The following is an 11,274-nucleotide window of genomic DNA, read 5'->3' as shown; positions in this document are numbered from 1 at the left end:
TGAAAATACATAAGCAAAGGGTTCAGGCATGGCCGAATGGCCAGCCCTCTCCATGATCAAGTGACCGAATGAAAAAGACTAAAAATGGTCAAAAGATGTCTAATACAATAGATAAATGTTCTATTTATAATTAACTAGCTTCTAGGGTTTACATGAGTAAGTAATTGATGCATAAATTCACTTCTGGGGCCCACTTGGTGTGTGCTTGGGCTGAGCTTGATCAATCCACGTGTAGAGGCATTTCTTGGCATCAAACTCCAGGTTATGACGTGTTTTGGGCGTTCGACTCCGGATCATGACGTTTTTCTGGCGTTTAACTCCAGACAGCAGCGTGTACTTGGCGTTCAACGCCAAGTTACGTCGTCATTCTTCGAATAAAGTATGGACTATTATATATTGCTGGAAAGCCCTGGATGTCTACTTTCCAACGCCGTTGAGAGCGCGCCAATTGGAGTTCTGTAGCTCCAGAAAATCCATTTCGAGTGCAGGGAGGTCAGAATCCAACAGCATCAGCAGTCCTTTTGTCAGCCTTCTTCAGAGTTTTGCTCAAATCCCTCAATTTCAGTCAGAATTTACCTGAAATCACAGAAAAACACACAAACTCATAGTAAAGTCCAGAAATGTGAATTTAACATAAAAACTAATGAAAACATCCCTAAAAGTAGCTTAAACTTACTAAAAACTATATGAAAACAATGCCAAAAAGCGTATAAATTATCCGCTCATCAACAACCGAGCCAGCCATTCCGTGAGATCAGAGTCTTTGTGGTATAGGCTAGAACCGATGGCGGCATTCAAGAGAATCCGGAAGGTCTAACCTTGTCTATGGTATTCTGAGTAGGATTCAATGATTGAATGACTGTGACGTGCTTCAAACTCCTGAGGGCGGGGCGTTAGTGACAGATGCAAAAGAATCACTGGATTCTATTCCGGCCTGATTGAGAACCGACAGATGGATAGCCGTGCCGTGACAGGGTGCGTTGAACATTTCCATTGAGAGGATGGGAGGTAGCCACTGACAACGGTGAAACCCTTGCATAAGCTTGCCATGGAAAGGAGTAAGAAGGATTGGATGAAGACAGTAGGAAAGCAGAGAGACGGAAGGGACACATCATCTTCATGCGCTTATCTGAAATTCCCACCAATGAATTACATAAGTATCTCTATCTTTATCTTTATGTTTTATTCGTATATCACCCATATCCATTTGAGTTTGCCTGACTAAGATTTACAAGGTGACCATAGCTTGCTTCATACCAACAATCTCTGTGGGATCGACCCTTACTCGCGTAAGGTTTATTACTTGGACGACCCAGTACACTTGCTGGTTAGTTGTGCGAAGTTGTGTTTATGCCATGGTATTGAACACCAAGTTTTTGGATTCATTACCGGGGATTATTTGAGTTGTGAAAAGTATTGATCACAATTTCGCGCACCAAGTTTTTGGCGCCGTTGCCGGGGATTGTTGAGTTTGGACAACTGATGGTTCATCTTGTTGCTTAGATTAGGTATTTTTTTTCAGAGTTCTTAAGAATGAATTCTAGAGTTTCATGATGATTTGTTGAAATCTGGCTGGCTGTGAAGCCATGTCTAATTTTATTGGACCGAGGTTTCAACTTATCATCACAAGAGCTTGTTTGATTTCTATCAATCTTGCTGTTGGAGCAGTGATCTGCTAAGGCTTGGCTGGCCATTGGCCATGTCTAGTGTTTTGGTCCGAAGCTTTCTTTGAAAGCTTGGCTGGCTGTGAAGCCATGTCTAATTCCTGGACCGGAGTCTTAGACTAGCATTGCACTGATTCCTGGAATTCTCATTAAGAATTTTGATATCTTTGTTTTCTTTTTCTCACTTAATTTTCGAAAAAAACACAAAAAAAAGAAAAAATTTACAAAATTATAAAAACCAAAAATATTTTATGTTTCTTGTTGAGACTCTAGTCTCATATTAAGTTTGGTGTCAATTGCATGTTTTTGTTCTTTTTGCATTCATGCATGTGTCTTCATTAATCTTCAAGTTGTTCTTGATGATTTCATTACTCTGATCTTTGAATTCTATTGACTTGAGTGCCTCATATGCATTCTCATTTTGTTAAGTGTCAGTAGTTTACAAACTGCTAAGTTTGGTGTCTTGCATGCATTGTTATTTGATTTTAGTTGCATTTGATTATTCCTTATTATTGAAAATCCAAAAATATTTTTAATTTGTGTCTTTTCAAGTCAATAATACAAAGAATTGAAGATTCAGAACATTCGGCAGAGGAACTACACACAAAAAGCTGGGCGTTCAAAACGCCCAGTGAAAAAGGCAAACTGGCGTTTAAACGCCAGCCAGGGTGCCTGGCTGGGCGTTTAACGCCCAAAAGGGTAGTAGTTTGGGCGTTAAACGCCAGAATGTGCACCATTCTGGGCGTTTAACGCCAGGATGGCACAAGAGGGAAGATTTTGTTTTCAAATCAATTTTTTTTTAAGTTTTCAAAATCTTTTCAAAATCAAATCTTTTTCAAATCATATCTTTTCAATCAAATCTTTTTCAAAATCAATTTCTTTCCATTTTCAATGATACTTGCTATCAATTGATGATTTGATTCAACATTTCAAGTATGTTGCCTTTTCTGTTGAGAAAGGTTTAAATGTTTGGATCATATCTTTTCTTGTTAGCCAAGTCATTAATTTTTTTTTTTAAAATCAAATCTTTTTAAAATGTTTTTCAAATCATATCTTCTCAATTACATTTTTTAACATCAATCATATCTTCTTAACCACATCTTTTTCAAAATAGCTTTCAATCAAATCTTTTTTATTTCTAATTTCAAATTCTTTTTCAAAAATCACTTGGTTTCTTTCCCACTTTTATTTTCGAAAATCAATAAGTGTTTTTCAAAATGTTTTCAAAATCCTTCACTTAATTTTTGAATACTACTTCCCTTCTTCTCACATCCTTCTATTTATGGACTAACACTATTCCTTAAATCACAATTCGAACTCCATCTTTCTTGATAAGTTCGAATTTTCTACCTCTGTCTTCCATTTTCCTTTTCCTCTAACACCTTAAGGAATCTCTACACTGTGACATAGAGGATTCCATATTTTCTTGTTCTCTTCTCTTTCTTATGAGCAGGAGCAAGGACAAAAGTATTCTTGTTGAGGCTGATCCTGAACCTGAAAGGACCTTGAAGAGAAATCTAAGAGAAGCTAAGGCACAACTCTCTGTAGAGGACCTAACAGAAAACTTCAAAGAAGAAGAACCCATGGCAGCCGAAAACAACAACAATGCCAAAAATGCAAGGAAGGTGCTGGGTGACTTTACTGCACCTACTCCCGACTTCTATGGGAGAAGCATCTCTATCCCTGCCATTGGAGCAAACAACTTTGAGCTTAAGCCTCAATTAGTTTCTCTAATGCAACAGAATTGCAAGTTTCATGGACTTCCATTGGAAGATCCTCATCAGTTCTTAGCTGAATTCTTGCAAATCTGTGACACTATCAAGACTAATGGGGTTAACCCTGAGGTCTACAGACTTATGCTATTCCCTTTTGCTGTAAGAGACAGAGCTAGGACATGGTTGGATTCACAACCTAAAGAAAGCCTGAACTCTTGGGAAAAGCTAGTCAATGCCTTCTTGGCAAAGTTCTTTACACCTCAAAAATTGAGTAAGCTTAGAGTGGAAGTCCAAACCTTCAGACAGAAGGAAGGAGAATCCCTCTATGAAGCTTGGGAAAGATACAAATAATTAATCAGAAAGTGTCCCTCTGATATGCTTTCTGAATGGAGCATCATAGGTATTTTCTATGATGGTCTCTCTGAACTATCCAAGATGTCTTTGGATAGCTCTGCTGGAGGATCTCTTCATCTGAAGAAGACGCCTACAGAAGCTCAAGAGCTAATTGAAATGGTTGCAAATAACCAATTCATGTACACTTCTGAAAGGAATCCTGTGAACAATGGGACAAATCAAAAGAAAGGAGTTCTTGAGATTGACACTCTGAATGCCATATTGGCTCAGAACAAAATATTGACTCAGCAAGTCAATATGATTTCTCAAAGTCTGTCTGAAATGCAAAATGCACCAAGTAGTACTAAGGAAGCTTCATCTGAAGAAGAAGCTTATGATCCTGAGAACCCTTCAATGGAAGAGGTGAATTACATAGGAGAACCCTATGGAAACACTTATAATCCTTCATGGAGAAATCATCCAAATTTCTCATGGAAGGATCAACAGAGACCTCAACAAGGTTTCAACAATAATAATGGTGGAAGAAACAGGTTTAGCAATGGCAATCCTTTTCCATCATCTTCTCAGCAACAGACAGAGAGTTCTAAGCAGAATACCTCTGACTTAGCAACCATGGTCTCTGATATGATCAAAACCACTCAAAGTTTCATGACTGAAACAAGGTCCTCCATTAGAAACTTGGAAGGACAAGTGGGTCAGCTGAGCAAGAAAATTACTGAACTCCCTCCTAGTAGTCTTCCAAGCAATACAGAAGAAAATCCAAAGGGAGAGTGCAAAGCCATCAACATGGCCGAATTTGGAGAGGAGGAAGAGGCAGTGAACGCCACTGAGGAAGACCTCACTGGACGTCCACTGACCTCCAATGAGTTCCCCAATGAGGAACCATGGGAATCTGAGGCTCAAAATGAGACCATAGAGATTCCATTGAATTTACTTCTGCCATTCATGAGCTCTGATGAGTATTCTTCCTCTGAAGAGGATTAGTATGTCACTGAAGAGCAAGTTGCTAAATACCTTGGAGCAATCATGAAGCTAAATGACAAGTTATTTGGAAATGAGACTTGGGAGGATGAACCCCCTTTGCTCACCAAAGAACTGGATGACTTGTCTAGGCCGAAATTACCTCAAAAGAGACAAGATCCTGGGAAGTTCTCAATACCTTGTACCATAGGCACCATGACCTTCAAGAAGGCCTTGTGTGACCTAGGGTCAAGTGTAAACCTTATGCCTCTCTCTGTAATAGAGAAGCTAGGGATCTTTGAGGTGCAAGCTGCAAAAATCTCACTAGAGATGGCAGACAATTCAAGAAAACAAGCTTATGGACTTGTAGAGGATGTTCTGGTAAAAGTTGAGGACCATTACATCCCTGCTGATTTCATAGTCCTTGAGACTGGGAAGTGCATGGATGAATCTATCATCCTTGGCAGACCCTTCCTAGCCATAGCAAAGGCTGTGATTGATGTTGATAGAGGAGAGTTAATCATTCAAGTGAATGAAGAATCCTTGGTGTTTAAGGCTCAAGGATATCCCTCTGTCATCATGGAGAGGAAGCATGAAGAGCTTCTCTCAAAACAGAGCCAAACAGAGCCCCCACAGTCAAACTCTAAGTTTGGTGTTGGGAGGCCTCAACCAACTTCTAAGTTTGGTGTTGAACCCCCACATTCAAACTCTAAGTTTGGTGTTGGGAGGTTTCCAACATTGCTCTGAGCACCTGTGAGGCTCCATGAGAGCCCTTTGTCAAGCTACTGACATTAAAGAAGCGCTTGTTGGGAGGCAACCCAATGTTATATTTTATATATTTTTCTTTGTTATTTCATGTTTTCTGTAGGTTGATGATCATGAGAAGACACAAAATTAATTGAAAAAGCAAAAATAGAATGAAAAACAGGAAGAGAAACAGCACACCCTGGAGGAAGAACCTACTGGCGTTTAAACGCCAGTAAGGCTAGCAGATGGGCGTTTAACGCCCAGTCTAGCACCATTCTGGGCGTTTAACGCCAGAAAGAGGCACCAGACTGGCGTTAAACGCCAGAAAAGGGCAAGCACTTGGCGTTAAACGCCAGAAATGGGCACCAGCCCGGCGTTTAACGCCAGAATTGGCTCAAAACGCATTTTTGCATGCCATTTGGTGCAGGGATGACTTTTCCTTGACACCTCAGGATCTGTGGACCCCACAAGATCCCCACCTACCCCACCACTCTCTCTCTTCTTCACCCATTCACCAATCACCTCAACACCTCTTCCCCAAAAACCCTTCACCTATCAAATCCCATCTTTCTCTTCACCACTCACATCCATCCTTCATAAAACCCCACCTACTTCACCCTTCAAATTCAAACCACTTTCCCTCCCAAACTCACCCTCCCATAGCCGAACCATACCTCTCCCCCCACTCCTATATATACCCATCTTCACTCCTTCATTTTCCCACAACCTCAACACCACTTCTTCCCCTTTTTGGCCGAACACAAGCCATTCCCTTCTTTCTCATTTCTTCTTCTTCTACTCTCTTCTTTCTTCTTTTGCTCGAGGACGAGCAAACCTTTTAAGTTTGGTGTGGTAAAAGCATTGCTTTTTGTTTTTCCATAACTATTTATGGCATCCAAGGCCGGAGAAACCTCTAGAAAGAGGAAAGGGAAGGCAAAAGCTTCCACCTCCGAGTCATGGGAGATGGAGAGATTCATCTCAAGGGTGCATCAAGACCACTTCTATGAAGTTGTGGCCTTAAAGAAGGTGATCCCCGAGGTCCCTTTCAAACTCAAAAAGAGTGAATATCCGGAGATCCGACATGAGATCTGAAGAAGAGGTTGGGAAGTTCTTACCAACCCCATTCAACAAGTCGGAATCTTAATGGTTCAAGAGTTCTATGCCAATGCATGGATCACCAAGAACCATGATCAAAGTATGAACCCGGATCCAAAGAATTGGCTTACTATGGTTCGGGGGAAATACTTGGATTTTAGTCCGGAAAATGTAAGGTTGGCATTCTACTTGCCTGTGATGCAAGAAGATGAACATCCTTACACTAGAAGGGTCAACTTTGATCAAAGGTTGGACCAAGTCCTCACAGTCATTTGTGAAGAGGGCGCCCAATGGAAGAGAGATTCAAGAGGAAAGCCGGTTCAATTGAGAAGGCATGACCTCAAACCCGTGGCTAGAGGATGGTTAGAGTTTATACAACGCTCAATCATTCCCACTAGCAACCGGTCCAAAGTTACCATAGACCGGGCTATCATGATTCATAGCATCATGATTGGAGAAGAAATAGAAGTTCATGAGTTGATATCCCAAGAACTGTATAAGGTGGCGGACAAGTCCTCTACCTTGGCAAGGTTAGCCTTTCCTCACCTCATTTGTCACCTCTGTTATTCAGTTGGAGTTGATATAGAGGGAGACATTCCCATTGATGAGGACAAGCCCATCACTAAGAAGAGGATGGAGCACACAAGAGACCCCACTCATCATGAGATCCCTGAGATTCCTCAAGGGATGCACTTTCCTCCACAAAACTATTGGGAGCAACTAAACACCTCCCTAGGAGAATTGAGTTCCAACATGGGACAACTAAGGGTGGAGCACCAAGAACATTCCATTCTCCTCCATGAAATTAGAGAAGATCAAAGAATCATGAGAGAGGAGCAACAAAGACAAGGAAGAGACATTGAGGAGCTCAAGCACTCCATAGGAACTTCAAGAGGAAGAACAAGCCGCCATCACTAAGGTGGACCGGTTCTTTAATTTCCTTGTTCTTTATTTTTCTGTTTTTTCGAAAATTATGCTTATGTTTATCTATGTTTGTGTCTTGTGATCATTAGTGTCTTAGTGTCTGTGCCTTAAAGTTATGAATGTCCTATGAATCCATCACCTTTCTTAAAAAAAATGTTCTTAATTGAAAAAGAAAAGAATTGCATGAATTTTGAATTTTATAACAGTTTGATTATTTTGATGTGGTGGCAATACTTTTGTTTTCTGAATGTATGCTTGAACAGTGCATATGTCTTTTGAATTTGTGGTTCATGAATGTTGGCTCTTGAAAGAATGATGAAAAAGGAGACATGTTACTGAGGATCTGAAAAATCATCAGATTGATTCTTGAAGCAAGAAAAAGTAGTGATTCCAAAAAAAAAACGAAAAAAAAGGGGAGAAAACGAAAAAGAAAGAAAAAGAAAGAAATAAAGTTGTGATCCAAGGCAAAAAGAGTGTGCTTTAGAACCCTGGACACCTCTAATTGGGGACTCTAGCAAAGCTGAGTCACAATCTGAAAAGGTTCACCTAATTATGTGTCTGTGGCATGTATGTATCCGGTGATAATACTGGAAGACAGAGTGCTTTGGGCCACAGCCAAGACTCAATAAGTAGCTGTGTTCAGGAATCATCATACTTAACTAGGAGAATCAATAACACTATCTGGACTATGAGTTCCTAAAGAAGCCAATCATTCTGAATTTCAAAGGATAGAGTGAGATGCCAAAACTATTCAGAGGCAAAAAGCTAAAAGCCCCGCTCATCTAATTAATACTGATCTTCATAGATGTTTTTAGAATTCATTTCATATTCTCTTCTTTTTATCTTATTTGATTTTCAGTTGCTTGAGGACAAGCAACAATTTAACTTTGGTGTTGTGATGAGCGGATAATTTGTACGCTTTTTGGCATTGTTTTTAGTATGTTTTTAGTATGATCTAGTTAGTTTTTAGTATATTTTTATTAGTTTTTAGTTAAAATTCACTTTTCTGGACTTTACTATGAGTTTGTGTGTTTTTCTGTGATTTCAGGTATTTTCTGGCTGAAATTGAGGGACCTGAGCAAAAATCTGATTCAGAGACTAAAAAGGACTGCAGATGCTGTTGGATTCTGACCTCCCTGCACTCGAAGTGGATTTTCCGGAGCTACAGAAGCCCAATTGGCGCGCTCTCAACGGCGTTGGACAATAGACATCCTGGGCTTTCCAGCAATATATGATAGTCCATACTTTGCCCAAGATTTGATGGCCCAAACCGGCGTTCAAAGTCACCTTCAGAATTCCCAGCGTTAAACGCCGGAACTAGCACAAGAATGGGAGTTAAACGCCCAAACTGGCACCAAAGCTGGCGTTTAACTCCAGAAAAAGTCTCTACACGAAAATGCTTCATTGCTCAGCCCAAGCACACACCAAGTGGGCCCGGAAGTGGATTTTTATGTCATTTACTCATCTCTGTAAATCCTAGGCTACTAGTTCTCTATAAGTAGGACCTTTTACTATTGTATATTATAGAGCTTTTGATCATGTTTTTATGATTGAACCCTCTTTGAGAGACTGGCCATTCGGCCATGCCTAGACCTTGTTCTTATGTATTTTCAATGGTGGAGTTTCTACTCACCATAGATTAAGGTGTGGAGCTCTGCTGTACCTCGAGTATTAATGCAATTACTATTGTTCTTCTATTCAATTCCGCTTGTTCTTGTTCTAAGATATCACTTGTTCTTCAACTTGATGAATGTGATGATCCATGACACTCATCATCATTCTCACCTATGAACGTGTGACTGACAACCACCTCCGTTCTACCTTAGATTGGGTGAATATCTCTTGGATTCCTGATACACGATGCATGGTTGATCGCCTGACAACCGAGCGCTCGCCTGACAACCGAGCCAGCCATTCTGTGAGATCAGAGTCTTCGTGGTATAGGCTAGAACTGATGGCGGCATTCAAGAGAATCCAGAAGGTCTAACCTTGTCTGTGGTATTCTGAGTAGGATTTAATGATTGAATGACTGTGACGTGCTTCAAACTCCTGAGGGCGGGGCGTTAGTGACAGACGCAAAAGAATCACTGGATTCTATTCCGGCCTGATTGAGAACCGACAGATGGATAGCCGTGCCGTGACAGGGTGCGTTGAACATTTCCACTGAGAGGATGGGAGGTAGCCACTGACAACGGTGAAACCCTTGCATAAGCTTGCCATGGAAAGGAGTAAGAAGGATTGGATGAAGACAGTAGGAAAGCAGAGAGACGGAAGGGACACAGCATCTTCATGCGCTTATCTGAAATTCCCACCAATGAATTACATAAGTATCTCTATCTTTATCTTTATGTTTTATTCGTATATCTCCCATATCCATTTGAGTTTGCCTGACTAAGATTTACAAGGTGACCATAGCTTGCTTCATACCAACAATCTCTGTGGGATCGACCCTTACTCGCGTAAGGTTTATTACTTGGACGACCCAGTACACTTGCTGGTTAGTTATGCGAAGTTGTGTTTATGCCATGGTATTGAACACCAAGTTTTTGGATTCATTACCGGGGATTATTTGAGTTGTGAAAAGTATTGATCACAATTTCGCGCACCACACGCGCAACTGGCGTGCACGCGTGGATCAAAAAAAGTAATCGGCGCATGCGCACACTTGGGGCGCACGCGTGGGAAGCTGCACATGACCTCATTAAGGGAAATCATGCCTGGTGATTTCTGAGGCCAAGGAGGCCCAATTTCAAGCTGTTTCTGCATGGAAAAGACCCAAGGATGCTAGGGGGAAAAGGAGAGATCACTCATTTTGACACTAGGACACAATTTTAGCTAGTTTTTAGTTCTTTGGTTATTCTAAGGAGAGAAACCCTTGTTCCTCTCTAGATCTAGTTTCCATTTGATCTTCCCTTGTTGATTTGTGAATTGGATTTTGTTAATTACCAGTTTCATTGTTCAATTTGAATTTCTTGTTATAATCTTCCTTGCATCTAATGATAGTTTTATGATTCTTGTCACTTGTCATTTCATACCCATTTCATGAATGTTGTGAATCTTGACTTGTTGATGTTACATTGATGAATTCCATGTTTAGCCTTGTTAATTGCTTGATTGTATGTTGATAATTGTTAGCGGGTACTTGTAGATTTCAATTTAATTGCTAATTTGAACATGTCTTTTGTTAATGCTTACCAAGTGTTCGATGAATTGTTTACTTTGAGTATGGAGTAGTCTTTTCCACTCTTGGCCTAGGTCAAGGGAATTGGGTGAACTTGAGTCATTGGGTCTTATGGATTTGATAATTTGGGAGCCCTTGGTGGTCAATTTGATACTCATTGACGCCAACCTACTACTAATCTAATTAGTAGGTAGGTTGGAACTTATGGGTTGATGTGACCAGAGCCATTTGACGTACTTCAAGTCTAGGGGTAGATATCACGTACTTAAGACTTTGAGGGTAGACTTAATGAGCTTGGTTCCTCATAATTGTCAAGATATAGTTGTTGGACAAGGATTGTGATCCCAATTCCCATGCCTAGCCAAGAGTTGCTTTTATTATTCATATTTGAAAACCAATTTTCCAATTCAATTGCCTTAGTTATAGTTACTTGCTTGGTTTAAAGTAGAATTTAGTAGAATATTGCTTGTTCATTGAAGTTGCTCAAGTTTGCTTAGATAGTTGAATTAGTTTATCGTAATTTAAGATTATTTGCTTGTTAAGATTTTCATTTATTTCCATGCTCATAACTCACAACCCCGGATTTCTAACCAATGTCAAAGCACATGTTTGCTCATTCCTTGTGAGACGACCC

The 11,274-nt window shown here is 40.3% G+C and overlaps 1 non-coding gene across 1 annotated transcript; it reads right to left on the bottom strand.

Moving 5' to 3' along the window:
• Positions 1-3,652: 3,652 nt before the first annotated feature.
• On the bottom strand, positions 3,653-3,760 carry LOC112714234 (small nucleolar RNA R71). Its single transcript, XR_003159187.1, has one exon. It is a non-coding gene; the product is annotated as a small nucleolar RNA R71 (small nucleolar RNA).
• Positions 3,761-11,274: the final 7,514 nt, after the last annotated feature.

This window comes from Arachis hypogaea, chromosome 9 (genome assembly GCF_003086295.3).
Source record: "Arachis hypogaea cultivar Tifrunner chromosome 9, arahy.Tifrunner.gnm2.J5K5, whole genome shotgun sequence".
In the NCBI taxonomy this organism is placed as follows: domain Eukaryota; kingdom Viridiplantae; phylum Streptophyta; class Magnoliopsida; order Fabales; family Fabaceae; genus Arachis; species Arachis hypogaea.
The sequence above is the reverse complement of the archived record's forward strand: the minus strand, read 5'-3'. Positions and strand labels throughout refer to the sequence as shown.